At 43.2% G+C, this 15,864-nt stretch overlaps 1 pseudogene; it reads right to left on the bottom strand.

Annotated features, from left to right (window-relative positions):
- Window positions 1-3,965: 3,965 nt before the first annotated feature.
- On the bottom strand, window positions 3,966-4,083 carry LOC126185472 (5S ribosomal RNA; annotated as a pseudogene).
- Window positions 4,084-15,864: the final 11,781 nt, after the last annotated feature.

The following is a 15,864-nucleotide window of genomic DNA, read 5'->3' as shown; positions in this document are numbered from 1 at the left end:
GATGCCTCAGAACATGTCCTACCAACCGATCCCTTCTTCTGGTCAAGTTGTGCCACGAACTTCTCTTCTCCCCAATCCTATTCAATACTTCCTCATTAGTTATGTGATCTACCCATCTAATCTTCAGCATTCTTCTGTAGCACCTCATTTCGAAAGCTTCTATTCTCTTCTTGTCCAAACTATTTACCGTCCATGTTTCACTTCCATACATGGCTACACTCCATACAAATACTTTCAGAAATGACTTCCTGACACTTAAATCTATACTCGATGATAACAAATTTCTCTTCTTCAGAAAATCTTTCCTTGCCATTGCCAGTCTACATTTTATATCCTCTCTACTTCGACCATCATCAGTTATTTTGCTCCCCAAATAGCAAAACTCCTTTACTACTTTAAGTGTCACATTTCCTAATCTAATACCCTCAACCTCACCCGACTTAATTCGACTACATTCCATTATCCTCGTTTTGCTTTTGTTGATGTTCATCTTATATCCTCCCTTCAAGGCACCATCCATTCCGTTCAACTGCTCTTCCAAGTCCTTTGCTGTCTCTGACAGAATTACAATGTCATCGGCGAACCTCAAAGTTTTTATTTCTTCTCCATGGATTTTAATACCTACTCCAAATTTTTCTTTTGTTTCCTTTACTGCTTGCTCAATATACAGATTGAATAACATCGGGGAGAGGCTACAACCCTGTCTCACTCCCTTCCCAACCACTGCTTCCCTTTCATGTCCCTCGACTCTTATAACTGCCATCTGGTTTCTGTAAAAATTGTAAATAGCCTTTCGCTCCCTGTATTTTACCCCTGCCACCATAGACTTACTAAATAAAAACTAGACCGCGCATTGGCGCTAGTGTCGCGTCCCCACATTGAACGTGATGGAAGCCGCCATTTGTAGGGAAACAATGCGTAAACAGGGTTCGTTCGTGTGCTGCTTTTAATTGTAACAGTATAATGGAAGCAAAGACGAAGACGGAAACAATGCTACATTTCACAGGTCAGTCATTTCTGGTTGTTTGTTACGTTCTATTACTTGTATATAGTATTTTCATGGAGAAATATCATGAGCGTTTGTTATTGTTTAGTAAAAGGCATATTACTATAAACAAAACTAGGTCTACTTTGAGTCTTCGGGTCGATTCCACAGTGCCATGTCTTGTAGGCGATGACATCTCGGTCGACAAATGATTCTAGTCCAGGTAACGATGCGTTCTCACAGCGGACAATTGCAAGTGTAAACCACCCACTGCCAGCTGCTCCCGTTGCAACATCGAGTGAAAAATTAACTCGACAGCCACGAAAAAATATGGATGTGGGTGGTTTACACTTGCAATTGTCCGCTGTGAGAAAGCATCGTTACCTGGTCTAGAATCATTTGCCGAACCGAGATGTCATCGCCTACAAGACATGGCACTGTGGAATCGACCCGAAGACTCAAAGTAGACCTAGTTGTGTTTATAGTAATATGCCTTTTACTCTGTATACCCGTTCTTGCAGGAAAGTTTCTAATGATGAGAAAATACATGTACGGATGAAAGGACTTGGTGTACTTGCTGAGAATGTAACTGTAAGTGGTGAATGTAAATGTAATGCCGCCGCCGCGACCGAACCCAGTTCCCTCTGAGCAGCCATAGCGTACGGATCTCCGTGTCGGCACGTTCACAGGAGCTCAGTCCGTCAGTTCACCTGATGATGGCGACATGTATGATCGCCAAAATATTGTGCCCGTTGGACACTGTAGACCGGCAGTACACCCGTGGATATTTTGATTAATAATCGTACTGTCTGCTACTTTAAAAGTTTCATGTAATTATCTAATGCAAATAATTCGATGTAAACTCGCTCCACCTTGTCAGGAAAGAGCCTTACATTCTTAAATTTCGCGTCTCTATGCAGACGTATTTCGGAAATTATGAAACTTCATTCATTTGAGTGTACTTTTAAAATAGACTCGAATACTCAGTACTTTTTTAAACATTCATGTGTTTAATTTGTGCTTCAATTTGCTCTTGTTGCGTCTCATATACGTCAGATCACAACCCCAGTACTAGGATTCATCCTTGCCAACGGCGGCCATCAGCTGCTTCAGTTGCCTCGCTTCTCCGCTACGGCGTGGTAGGGGCTTGGTTACAACGGGCAGCGGCCTTGCCACCTGGTGGCGGCGGGCACTGGGGCAGGCGTGTGGAGGGGAGTAAAAATACTGCAGCCAGGCCTGCCTTGGCCCCCCAGGCGTGCAGTCTCCCGCGCCGACTCCCCGCTGCGCCGCCTGTTCGCACCTGACACCAGCCACACGCGCCCCCACCTGCTCTGCGCCGCACGACGCTACCAAAAGCGCTCCCGCCTCCCGCTGACTACCTAGGGGTCCCACACTCCGCTTCCGAATCGCTGCATCCTTTAAGCCCCTTTTACGCGCTCGACTTTCTTCTCTCGATTGACTACTCGTGACTAGTGACACTACGGCAGCGCCCCTGGCGTATTGTTCCTGTACTGAGTTTCGTCTGTTTCGAATCGTCATTTTCGTTTAAACGTCAGCGCTAAAATTGATTTTGCTGGATGAGAGTTGTCTGTTGTGCAGTTTGATATCTGAACGGTGAAAGTGAGGTTATGAGGGACTATCTTATTTAGGCAAATTTAGAAATATAGTAACAAAATGTAGCAACAAGCAATAACAGAGTTTATTATGATCAAAGCAGAATTCATAGTGAAAGCTCTCGTCGAAGGCCGTGTGGTAAGTTCTTCGCACTCCTGAGGACTGAGAGAATAGGAAAAGTGTCATCCAAACATGTCAGAACATTTATTCGAAAAAATATGTACCGGGTGATCAAAAAGTCAGTATAAATTTGAAAACTTAATAAGCCACGGAATAATGTAGATAGAGAGGTAAAAATTGACACACATGCTTGGAATGACATGGGGTTTTATTAGAATCACCCCATATTGCTAGACGCGTGAAAGATCTTTTGCGCGCGTCGTTTGGTGGTGATCGTGTGCTCAGCCGCCACTTTCGTCATGCTTTGCCTCCCGGTTCCCCAGTCCGTGCGATTATTGGCGTTGGGGTTACCTGAAGCCGCAAGTGTATCGTGATCGATCGACATCTATAGGGATGCTGAAAGACAACAACCGACGCCAATGCCTCACCATAACTCCGGACATGCTTTACAGTGCTGTTCACAACATTATTCCTCGACTACAGCTATTGTTGAGGAATGATGGTGGACATATTGAGCATTTCCTGTAAAGAACATCATCTTTGCTTTGTCTTACTTTGTTATGTTAATTATTGCTATACTGATCAGATGAAGCGCCATCTGTCGGACATTTTTGAACTTTTTTTTCCCCTAATGAAACCCCATGTCATTCCAAGCATGTGTGTCAATTTGTACCTCCCTATCTACATTGTTCCGTGATTTATTCAATTTTCAAATTTATACTGACTTTTTGATCACCCAGTATGTGGAAACATATGAAACAATATCTAAAAAATGGCTCTGGGCACTATGGGACTTAACTTCTGAGGTCATCACTCCCCTAGAACTTAGAACTACTTAAACCTAACTAACCTAAGGACATCACATACATCCATGCCCGAGGCAGGATTCGAACCTGCGACCGTAGCGGTCGCGCGGTTCCAGACTGTAGCACCTAACAACCGTTCGGCCACTCCGGCCGGCGAAACAATATCTAAAACGCAGTAAACAGCGCCGTTTCCTTTGTGCTTTGTAACTTGTGTTCTTAAACTAAACTAAACTCCGTCCGAACAGGCCTCGAAAGACCCTGACGGTACTGACCGACCGCCGTGTCATTCTCAGCCTATAAGCGTCACTGGATGCGGATATGGAGGGGCGTGTGGTCAGCAGACCGCTCTCCCGGCCGTTGTCAGTTTTCGTGACCGGAGCCGCTACTTCTCAATCAAGTAGCTCGTCAATTTGCCTCACAAGAGCTGAGTGCATCCCGCTTGCCAGCAGCGCTCGGCACACCGGACGGTCACCCATCCAAGTGCTAGCCAAGCCCGACAGCGCTTAACTTCGGTGATCTGATGAGAACCGGTGTTACCACTGCGGCAAGGCCGTTGGCAACTTGTTTTCTTGCTGAGTGCCAAATGACATCAAAATTATTTTTCTCCTCAAATAATCCTGCCTTTTTCACTACTGAAACAATTTTTTATTAAAACACTTTTACCTATTTAAGTTTCTATTTATGCATAGGGTAGGCATTATCTGTGTAAAACGTAAATACGTTGTTTCTTTCGATATTGCAGTGCCTGTGTTATTCTGATTACGATGCAAAGTTCCTTTGGTCATGCATGCACAAATGTGCGGTTCGGCACAAATTTTCATTGTCGTCATTCCATTCTACAGCTGACAGTAGTCCTTATTCGCAATTGCGAATTCATTGGATTTTGTTTCTTTCCGTTATTTCGTCTCTCTTGTAGGACAGCAGTAGAAGAAAAAAATATCGGGACCTTGCGTAGCTTTTTAGTGTATCACGAAAACAGAGCAACAACACAGTAAAGATTAAGAACACAGGAAAGCACAAAATAAATTTCTATAATAGGAGTAAGTTAAGGTAGTATAGGTTAATTCACAATGTTAGCAGACGCCATCACAGTCCTCTGTTTCTGCGCATGCGCAGTGTGCAGCATACTCGGAAATTTAGAACTCCACACCCGGCACAGTCTATAGATCATTGACGTCATAGACGTCGGCATGTCCGCCGCTCGTGGTCTCGCGGTAGCGTTCTCGCTTCCCGAGCACGGGGTCCCGGGTTCGATTCCCGGCGGGGTCAGGGATTTTCACCTGCTTCGAGATGACTGGGTGTTTGTGTTGTCCTCATCATTTCATCATCATCCAGGAAAGTGGCGCAATTGGACTGAGCAAAGATTGGGTAATTGTACGGGCGCTGATAACCACGCAGTTGAGCGCCCCACAAACCAAACATCATCATCATCATCATCATCAACGTCGGCATAGTTGGTTGTTAGTTTACACACTGGCACGATAGGCGCACGCACTTAAAAGTTGTCGGTTTGTAAAACGGGCTTTAGATGACAAGGGGCACAGCTCGTAACAGCTTAACACCATAGTTAACTGACTGGATGCAGAAAGACACTTCGGAAAACTGCATGAGCGCACATACTGAATTCGGTCTTCCGAAACTGTTTCACTGCGAAAGATCGTAACACGGTCCCTCCCTCCTATCATCGCACGAACGTCTAAATGGCAGTTACTGAGATAGCTGACCGCGGAAGAGAAACTCTGCTACAATCGCATTGTAATAAAAATGGTTCAAATGGCTCTGAGCACTATGCGACTTAGCTTCTGAGGTCATCAGTCGCCTAGAACTTAGAACTACTCAAACCTAACTAACCTAAGGACATCACACACATCCATGCCCGAGGCTGGATTCGAACCTGCGACCGTAGCGGACGCTCGGCTCCAGACTGTAGCGCCTAGAACCGCTCGACCACTCCGGCCGGCGCATTGTAATAGAAAGGCATCAGGGCCAGATGAGATACCGGTACCTATACGATTATACATAGGTTATGAGGAAGAAGTTGTTCCCCTTCTACCAACAGTTTATTGTAGATCGCTGGAGCAACGAAGGGTATCCAGTAATTAAAAAAAAAAAAAGGGGGGGGAGGGGATGTCATTCCTGTTGTCAAGAAGAGCCGTAGGACAGATGCACATAATTATAGGCCTATATAGTTTAGGTCAATCTGTTGTAGAATTATAGAACATGTTTTACGCTACAAAACGTTTTTGGAGAACAACATTCTCTATAAAAATTAAAATGAATTCCGCAAACAGAGATCTTGCGAAAGTCAGCTACCTTTGTGCCTCTAGGAGATCCATAGCGCCGAAGACAACGGCGCTCAGGTTGATTCAGAGTTACGTGACTTCAGGAAGGCATTTGACACCGTCCCGAACTGCTGTTTAGTGAAAAAAGCACAGGAGCTTATCGAGTATCGGACCATGTTTGCTACTGGATTAGAGACTTTCTTGCAGATACAATTGAACCCGTCGCTCTTTCTTAAAGGAACAAAATCGACAATGTAAAGGTAATTTTCTGAGTACACCTAGGAAATGTGACAGGTCCGTTACTGTTTACACTGTATATAACTGATCTAGTACAAAGTGTGGAAAACTCTTTAAGACTGTCCGTAGACGATGCGGTTGTCTGTAGGAAAGTTGCAAAGTCGGGAGACATTATCGATTTGCAGGACGACCTGCAGAGGATTGATGAATGGGTTAGGTTCTGGCAGTTGACCCCGTACGTAAATATAAGTAACATATTGCGCATACATAGGAAAGGAAAGCCATTACTGTGTAATTATTCTACTGATGACAAACGTCTGGAAATAGCATCTGCCGTAAAGTATGTAGGAATAACTATCCAGAGCGACCTTAAGTGAAATGATCACATACAACAAATGGGAAAATCAGATACCAGAATAATATTCATGGAGAAAATGTTAAGGAAATGTAAGTCAACCGCGAAGAAATTGGCTTACAAGGTTCGACTGATTGTTGAGTGTTGTTCATCAATCTTGGATCCTTACCAGGTAGCCGGCCGCGGTGGTCTCGCGGTTCTAGGCGCGCAGTCCGGAACCGCGCGACTGCTACGGTCGCAGGTTCGAATCCTGCCTCGGGCATGGATGTGTGTGATGTCCTTAGGTTAGTTAGGTTTAAGTAGTTCTAAGTTCTAGGGGACTGATGACCACAGCTGTTAAGTCCCATAGTGCTCAGAGCCATTTGAACCAACCTTACCAGGTAGGACTGACAAAAGAGGGAGAGAGAGAGAGAGAGAGAGAGAGAGAGAGAGAGAGAGAGAGAGAGAGAGAGAGAAGATCCAACGAAGAGCTGCGCGATTCATCACGGGATCGTTTAGTAGCCGCTAGAGTCTTGCAGATATGCTCAGCAAACTCCAAAAGCAAACGTTACAAGAGAGGCGTTGTGCATCGCTGTGAGGTTTACTATTTAAATTTCGAGAGATCACTTTCCTGGAAGAGTAGGAAAATATATTACTTCCTCTTACATATATCTCGTAAATTGACCACGACGAGAAAATTCGAGGAATTAGAAGTAATACAGATGCTTACAGACAGACAATGTTCTCACGCGTCATTCGCGAGTGGAACAGTGTATGGGGGATAGTTAATGGTATTAGAGGTAAACTCCACCACATAACGTTAGGCGGCTTGCGGAGTATGTTGTAGATGTAGATGCAGACATTCTCAATAATTGACTTTTCATTGGCATTACCGAGGTGGCGACAGTGTTCTACAGTCCTGTGCATTAAAGCTGCAACAGTACGACAGGACTTGTAGACATGAAGTAAGCTACATGCAAATGAAAACTGCATAATCGCATAACGTAGGTAAGAATAACGTGATCTACATTTGGTGCAAAAATTTAACAGCACATAGAGGATGCCCCGCTGAACAATTTTAGGTAGGGAAACCGGGGTCGGAGAAGCCAGCTCAAGGAGATAACAGGAACAAAATCACATTACTGTGTACTTGTTTATTTACATTAGTTAACTGCAAATACCATTATTGACACGGTGAACATGCCGCTTGTACTGTATCTTACAAAACGTGCTGAAACTGACGGCAATCAGCCTCAAGGCAAGCATGACATCGGCGAAAAAGGTTCTGACGCACCTTGAGAAATATACCTGGTGTGTTTCGAATCACATCTCAGGCAACTACAATTCTGGCCACTAATTCCATATCCTTATCTACTGGGGTCTCATACTCAAGTGACTTTAGATATCCCCATAGTAAATAATCAAAGAGATTCAGATTAGGTGACCTCGCAGGCAATGGAATAGGACTTCCTCTTGCAATCCAACGACCAAGAAATACTGTGCCAGTACTAGTTCAAATGGCTCTGAGCGCTATGGGACTTAACATCTATGGTCATCAGTCCCCTAGAACTTAGAACTACTTAAACCTAACTAACCTAAGGACAGAACACAACACCCAGCCATCACGAGGCAGAGAAAATCCCTGACCCCGCCGGGAATCGAACCCGGGAACCCGGGCGTGGGATGTGCCAGTACTACTCCATCGTATTGTACTGCACGTGTCTGAATAGCCCTAAGTAATGAATGGGTCTATCGTTGATTCATAGCATGTTCTGTCGTGGGACAATGTAAATACGATACAACGGAGTCACCGTATGGGCAACTAAAGTAAACAAAACCTGCATCATGAGTTCCTGGTAATCAGGCTCGTCCTCCTTGTTTCGTTCCACGAAATAAAGAATGTATATGTAAATAAAGTACAGTACGTTGAAACTTGTGCGCATATTAGTTGTAAAAAAAACTGGAAAACAGTAATGCTAGACAAAGCCGACAAGTTTACTTCCATATCTCATTAAGATGGCTTCTCCGACCCCAGGTTTCCTACCTCAAACTGTTCAGTGGAACATTCTCTATGTCCCGTTACACTTTTGCACGTGCTTACGAAAACATCCTGTATAAGCAAAAATGTGCGGAATGTTGTTTGTGAGAATATCGCGTTATGCCTAGTGTGAGAAAGCAAAACGTGTACTCGAGTGGATAGCAGCGGGATCGTCACCTATCTAAATTGCAGTTTATTGTGGTCCAACGATTGTCATGGAGAACTGGAATAGATAGATTAAGGAGTGTCATACTTAACTCCATCCTGGATCTCAATGGCCCCAACTGAACAACGCTCGAGAGGATAGAGGTCCGCCTCCGAAGCTGCGTGGCCAGCGCGGCTGACTGTCATGCGGAGGACGGAGTTCGATTCCCAGTACGGTCAGGGATTTTTCCCTGTTGTGAGGACTGAACGGTGGTGCACTCACTCCTTTGGCCGATTGAGGAGCTACTTGACCAAATAGTACTTTCTACATGTCACGAAAACTGAAAAAAATGGTTCATATGGCTCTGAGCACTATGGGACTTAATATTTGAGGTCATCACTCCCCTAGAACTTAGAACTACTTAAACCTCACTAACCTAAGGACATCACATACACCCATGCCCGAGGCAGGATTCGAACCTGCGACCGTAGCGGTCACGCGGCTCCAGACTGAAGCTCCTAGAACCGCTCAGCAACACTGGCCGGCACGGAAACTGAAAAAGCGGTATGCTGAACACATATCCCTGCCCCTCATACTGCATCAATGACGCCATTGGCAGAGGATGACACGGCGGTCGGTCGGTGACGTTGCCAGACCCCCCCGCCACAGGGGCTGTGAGCGGATTTTATATTACTACACGACAGACATTGTTCTCTCAGGTGTACAGGATCGTCACGTTCCTTGAGTCAGGAAATGGGTTATGTTACAGAAAATACTGTGAATTTGGAGAACCACGAAATGTCAGCTCATGCACTAATGTTGCAGCTTTTCTAAACGCAGCAGCAGAGAGAGGCGCGACGACAGAGGTGCTCCCAACGACAAGAATGGACACAGGAACGCACCATGTCGTCTGTTGAGACGAAGCCCGTTTTTGCGTACAACATCATAGTAGACATTTCCGTGCGTGCCGGTAATCCGAACAGCAGGCTGTGCGCCTTCGAGGTCATCATGACGCTATCTTTCAACAAGATATCGCAAGACGCATGTTACCTGCGCTGTCCTGACTTAACTACAGAAACTATTACACTGTTGTCCTTGTCAGGACATCTTCCAGATGTTATCCATTGAAGACATCTGGTCATGGGTTGCCAAGCAACTAGCACGCTGACATTCGCCACGTACTACGACTGACGAACTCTGCCAGAGAGCTGAAGGAGGAGAAACTGTGCCTTTACCTGTCATCCCAGCTCTGTTCGCCTCGATGGCCAGTCGGGTTAGAGCCAATGTTGCTGCCAGAGTGGGCAGCTCTATGCTCCTCTTCACCTAGAAATTAAATGAGTTGTCGACCCACTATACGCACAATACGTAAAATTTCGTTATTTACTGCCCTTCCTGGTGAAGCAGTTTTGCTGGCTGACGTGTGTATATTTCGTCCTGTTTTGTTTCTGTTGTACAGATTGTCTTTCATAATGTGCACACAGTCTTGTAATGTATTACAAGCGATTCTGAATGTGGAACTCACCATGTACAAAAATGATCTGGCGGAGAGGGTGGGCAGCAAACTGGAATTGCTTGCTGATGATGGTGTGGTATACAGGAAGGTGTCCGAGATGAGTGACTTTAGGATGATACAAGACAATTTAGACAAAATTTATATGTGGTGTGATTAATGGCAGCTGGATCTAAATGTAGAAAAATTTAAGTTACTGCGGATGAGAAGGAAAAACAACCCTCTAATGTTCGGATACAGCATTAGTAGTATCCTGTTTGACGCAGTCATGACGTTTAAATATCTGGGCGTAACGTTGCAAAACGATATGAAATGAAATGATGGTGTGGCATTGATGGCCGGGAGTCCCCATCAGGGTAAGTTCAGCCACCGGTTGCGGGTCTTATTTCACGTGAAGCCACGTTGGGCGACTCGGTTATGATGCTGTATAATGAGGATAACACAACACCCAGCCCACGAGCGCAGAAAGTCTCCAACCCGGCCGGGAATCGAAACCGGGCCTGCTGCATGTTAGGCAAGCACGTTACCAATCAGCTAAGCAGGTGGACGAATCGATATGAAATGGAACGAGCATGTGAGGATTGTGATAGGGAAGGCGAATAGTCGACTTTGGGTTACTGGAAAACTTTAAGGAAGTGCGGTTTATCTGCAAAGGAGACTGCATCTAGGGTGATAGTGCGACCTATTCTTGAGTACTGCTCGAGAGTTTGGGATCCATACCAGGTCAGATTAAAGGAAGACATCGAAACAATTCAGAGGCGGGCTGTTAAATTTGTTACCGGTAGGTTCGACAACACACAGGTGTTACGGAAGTGTTTCGGGAACTCAAATGGGAACCCCTGGAGGGAAGGCGACATTCTTTTCAAGAAACACTGTTGTGAAAATTTACAGAACCGGAATTTGAAGCTGACTGCAGAACGATGCTACTGCCGTCAACATACCTTTCGCGTAAGTACCACGAAGATAAGGTGCGAGAAATTAGGGCTCATACGGAGGCATATAGATACTCGTTTTTCCCTCGCTCTATCTGCGACTGGAACAGAAAAGCAAACGACTAGCAGTGATACACGGACCCTCCGTCACATATCGTACAGGAGCTGCAAACGATGTATGTAAACGCAGATATCAACACTTTACAGATCACTATAAAGCAACAATGAATTAAAGAGGGTCCACCTACTTGTAAGAACACAACTATTGTTTTGTTTAATCCTCAAACATGTTTCATCATAGTTGTGGCATCGTCCGTGGTTTTTGTTTTTATTTTAATATTTCAGAAGACATACGCATACAAATTTCATGTACTTTAGGAATATGTTGGCACCAGATTTTGTTGGTCTCTAGATAACATGTGTACTTTACCTTTCTTTACATTAAGTATGCCCTTTGTCTTCCAAAAGAAATCAACTACAAATCTAAATTATTACAGCATGTAATTTGGAACCCAGGGATGTTAGGGCGACGTCTGATTTGAATTTTTGTTTAGGATATAACCTTTAATAGCCGAGCGGTCTAAGGCGCTGCAGTCATGGACTGTGCGCCTGGTCCCGGCGGAGGTTCAAGTCCTCCTTCGGGCATGGGTGTGTGTGGTAGTCCTTAGGATAATTTAGGTTAAGTAGTGTGTAAGCTTAGGGACTGATGACCTTAGCGGTTAAGTCCATAAGATTTCACACACATTTGAACATTTTTCATAACCTTTAAACTCTATATCCCGGTAAAACAGTGGCATATGCCCCTTTCTTGACGCTTAAAATTGCTGTAGGGGCATGTCATGAGCTGTACTTGGTTTCTGTTTGCCAGCCATATGTGTTGTCATTTTTCTCATATTTAAAATGACCAGTGGATATCGGTGAAATTTCATGCGATTTTGATCTGGAAGACTATTTGGTGTGATTTGTTATTTATAGACTGTGTTGCAGACTTTTAACAGCGTTTACAAACGTTTTCTTACGATAAAGCACATCGTTAACAGTACTGTGCTGTATATTAGGATCTTTACCGTTTAGCCTCTTCTTTTTATTTTCTTGCGTATTCAGTTGCACTTACTGTTTCCACATTTTCAACTTTTGTAGTCCTGTCCTCCACAGTTGCATATCATTTTACGGTATGTTGATAATTTTTGCTTTAGTACCGTCTAATTACAACTGAATGAAATAAAGTTTTCGTGTCTTACGCATTTCGCGTTTATTCTTTTGCAAGGCATCTTTAGAGGCAGATTTCGTGAATGTTGTTCTACATGTTTTTCTTTTCATTCTTTTGTTATTGCTGTTCTTCTCCTTATAACTGAAAAACAAAATGTCAATTTGCCGTTATAAGAAGCAGAAAACCACAATCGACAAGAAAGGAACGAAAACACAACATGTAAACCAAAATCCACAAATCTGCCACTGAAGCTGCCTTGCAAAGAATAAACGCGAAAGGCTTGTATACAAAAATTGTTTCATTCAGTTGTAGTTAGACGGTTCCAAAATAAAAATTATCAACATACCATAATAGTAATGTTCTTCAGCTAAATTTCTATCTGTTTCGAAGCCTCAATGCCCGATCTTCGAATACCGTATAAGTACCTAGGAATCGCTGTACATGAAAATTTATCACCTGAAAACAAGGAAACTGTTCATCCAACGAGATATCAAGAGTTACATAAACACAGTTTCTTTAACACTGAATCGGGATTCCATCTAGACAAGGGATGACAGTTATCAGTGAAGCAACCGATACTTGGTTATATCGATTTTTCTTAACGCCAGTTTAATCGGGCTCTTAAAACCGCTCAAAATAACCAGTTCGTGGAGTAATCGATTTTCAGTTCCTTATTCCTATTATTTCCTGTAATGAACATAGAAGTCGAACAAAGATTGAAAATTTTTGGCTCCCTCACTTTCAAGATACATACAAACAAAATATTAAATTAAATAAGTAAACAAAAAGCAACTTAGTACGTTCATCATTCGCTGCTTTTCTCGAAAAGTGATGAATGGTTGACTACTACAAAAAAATCACAAGTATTCTACTGCTTTTAATTTTTGAAACTCTGCTGAAAAATCATATTGTAATCGGGAATCATACTACTATTTGGAAATTACGAATAAGCGCTAAAGTACGAAAACTGGGATTGAGAACTATTTTCCGTTGTCTGTTTTCACGGCCTGCAAGGAGAGACGTGTTATGTAAACATAGGCAGCAGATCAGCGGATTTCTATTTTTATTGTAACTATGAACGCACTGTTAAGTGTCAAGTTTTCTTCTTTTATTACGTCACATATTTTTGTGGCTTCTCCCGCTTTTAATCTGTTAAAGTAAATGGAACGATGTACTTCATTTATACCGAACTTCGTAAAATACTTCCAAACTAGGGGTGGTGCCATTCTATAATTATGCAACTGATGGCCGACGACGGCAGTGAGAAACAACCGTGTAGACCAGATGGGGAAAGTTTTGCACATTTCATGTACAGGCTAGCGTCGAATGAGCCACGCCACATGGTAAGAGGTGCATTGTTGTCTCAACATTGCTGTACCAATTCTTATTTTTTTTTATTTATTGATTTATTTAACCTGGGAAGATTAGGGCCATCAGGCCCTCTCTTACATCTAACCAGGCATTCTACTTATTTTACATTCATATGTTTTAGTAGGCATGTTAAACTACATCTAGTACAAAAAGTGAAATAAATAATTACAAAGACACACTTGGAAAAATACATACATATAGAGTTTATATTCGTAGATGATAAGTACTGTTATAATTAGACATTATGAAAGAGACAGATTTTAGATAGGAGTGTTAGCTGCAGGGAGTATGAGGGAGACTAATGGTGAAGGGAGGAGAAGAATAGAGCCATGTGTTTGTTGCTCGTTTCTGTCGGCTTTGTTTTTAAAATAGCACTGATCGCTTTCCGACTTCCAATCATAGCACAGTGTTTATAAGCAATGCAAATTTTACAAATAAAAATTACTCCTTTCTTAAAAAAGGTTTATTTAAAAACGAAAAATTGCAGCTCTGCTGCTATGACTAATAGATATTTCGGCTTTTTACTCGGTTATTAATAAAAAATAAAAACACCAGTTATAACCAAGACCAAACAAATACCGGAAAATACCGGTTATTTAGAGCTAAACTACCGGTATCGGTTTCAACCATTTCCATTTCTGGACCTGTCGATTTATTTATTTTCAAATGTCACAGTTGCTTTTCATCACCAAGGATCACTGTTCCTACGTCCTCCGTATGGGAGTTCGTGTGGAGGTCAAACAATGGTAAGTGTGTTCGATCCTCCTCGTGATGAAACTACATACAGAGTGGAGTTTACGACGGTATATTTCTTTCTCCGACCCGAGTCTCGTGAGAGGGCACTCACGCCGAGACGGCCAGCGTCGGTCAGCAGTTTCGGAGCTGAGGCAGGGCTGTAGGTGCAGATGGCGCTGAGCGCCGTGTCTGGCTTGTTTGTTGTGGCTGGGTTATCGGCGCGCGGCCAGCGTTTTTTTGTGTGCTTCGCGGGGGTCGCAGCGGTGTTGCCAGTCTCGCAGGCCCCCCTAATTGACTGCCGCCTGGCTGGCCTCTTCCTGCCAACCGCCGCGCCGCAGCCGCAAGCGTTGCGCGCGCACTTGCTCTTTTTGCCTTGTTATGACAGTTGGAGTCCATTTGATTTATACTCCCCTACTCCCAGCCGAGACACTCAACTCCATACTACTCACCAATAGCCTCGATAAAACACCGTGTTTTGTTTATCTCGTTATACCACTAACAAAGTCGCAGAAAAAGAGAAACAAACGAATAGCAACACACGTTCTCCATCAACATAAAATTCCATTTTGTAACGACGCCTTGTAACGTGGAGTGTAAAATCGGTCCTAATGACAAGTTAAGGTAACTCTCCTGTGAAGTCGCATAAAAAAACCGTTTTTTTTCCATCTTAACCCTTAACCCGAAACATCTCTTAAATGTGCGTAACTAGAAACATGTCGTCTCACAGACCTCGTAATATTTTTTATCACATACCTCCTCATTCGCTGACAAAAAATAAGTGCACGGTCAGCTATTCGATATTATAAGTAAATGCAACCTATTCAGCATAAACACTTTGTCGATTACATTATTCAAAATGAACACGAAACATCGTGAGTATGTGTAGTCGTTTTGTACGAGTCTTGAAATTACTGTTAATATTTTTACACCAGTCACAATATTCTTGAGTATAAATGAAAGACTGCAAAACTGTGAACGGAAGTAATAATCAGATGAGCTGAAAAATTAGTTCGGAGAATTGTAGCAAGGTCTTATTACATTCCAGGCAAGTTGACTGACCACATTGGTGCACTTTACGCGCCGTTTTTCTTTTCTTTGACGCACGATCCTTCGTACACGCCTTCTTCTTACCCACTCTATCAGTTGGTATGCCTCTAACATCTCGTCATCTAATAAACTCATCTATGTTCGAGATTTCGTAGGCATTTGCGCCAAAATTCAAGATTTGCTTTTAGTCCAAGCATTCCTCCTTTCGAAATGATGTGCTGAAGTGTTGTTCTTTTTCTAACAGACTCTGAACGTTCCCACTATAAATTATCTTTGCCATAAAAGTACTGTATTTGCTTGTAAACACATAAAACTGCAACCAGTCACTTTTTTGAATTGTTAATTATTCTATGAACCGGTTTTCGAACCTTTTCAGGTTCATCTTCAGATGGTTTTCTGGAAGTTACATCACTATTACTAGCATAACGCTTGGTGCTGGCTTGCGATAGTATGGGCGGCTTTTTCGTTAGTGTCCATTTGTCTGCTTCCATTTTGATG

The sequence above is a fragment of the Schistocerca cancellata genome, chromosome 4, assembly GCF_023864275.1.
Source record: "Schistocerca cancellata isolate TAMUIC-IGC-003103 chromosome 4, iqSchCanc2.1, whole genome shotgun sequence".
NCBI classification, from domain to species: Eukaryota; Metazoa; Arthropoda; class Insecta; order Orthoptera; family Acrididae; genus Schistocerca; species Schistocerca cancellata.
This window is presented reverse-complemented; position numbering and strand designations above follow the sequence as displayed.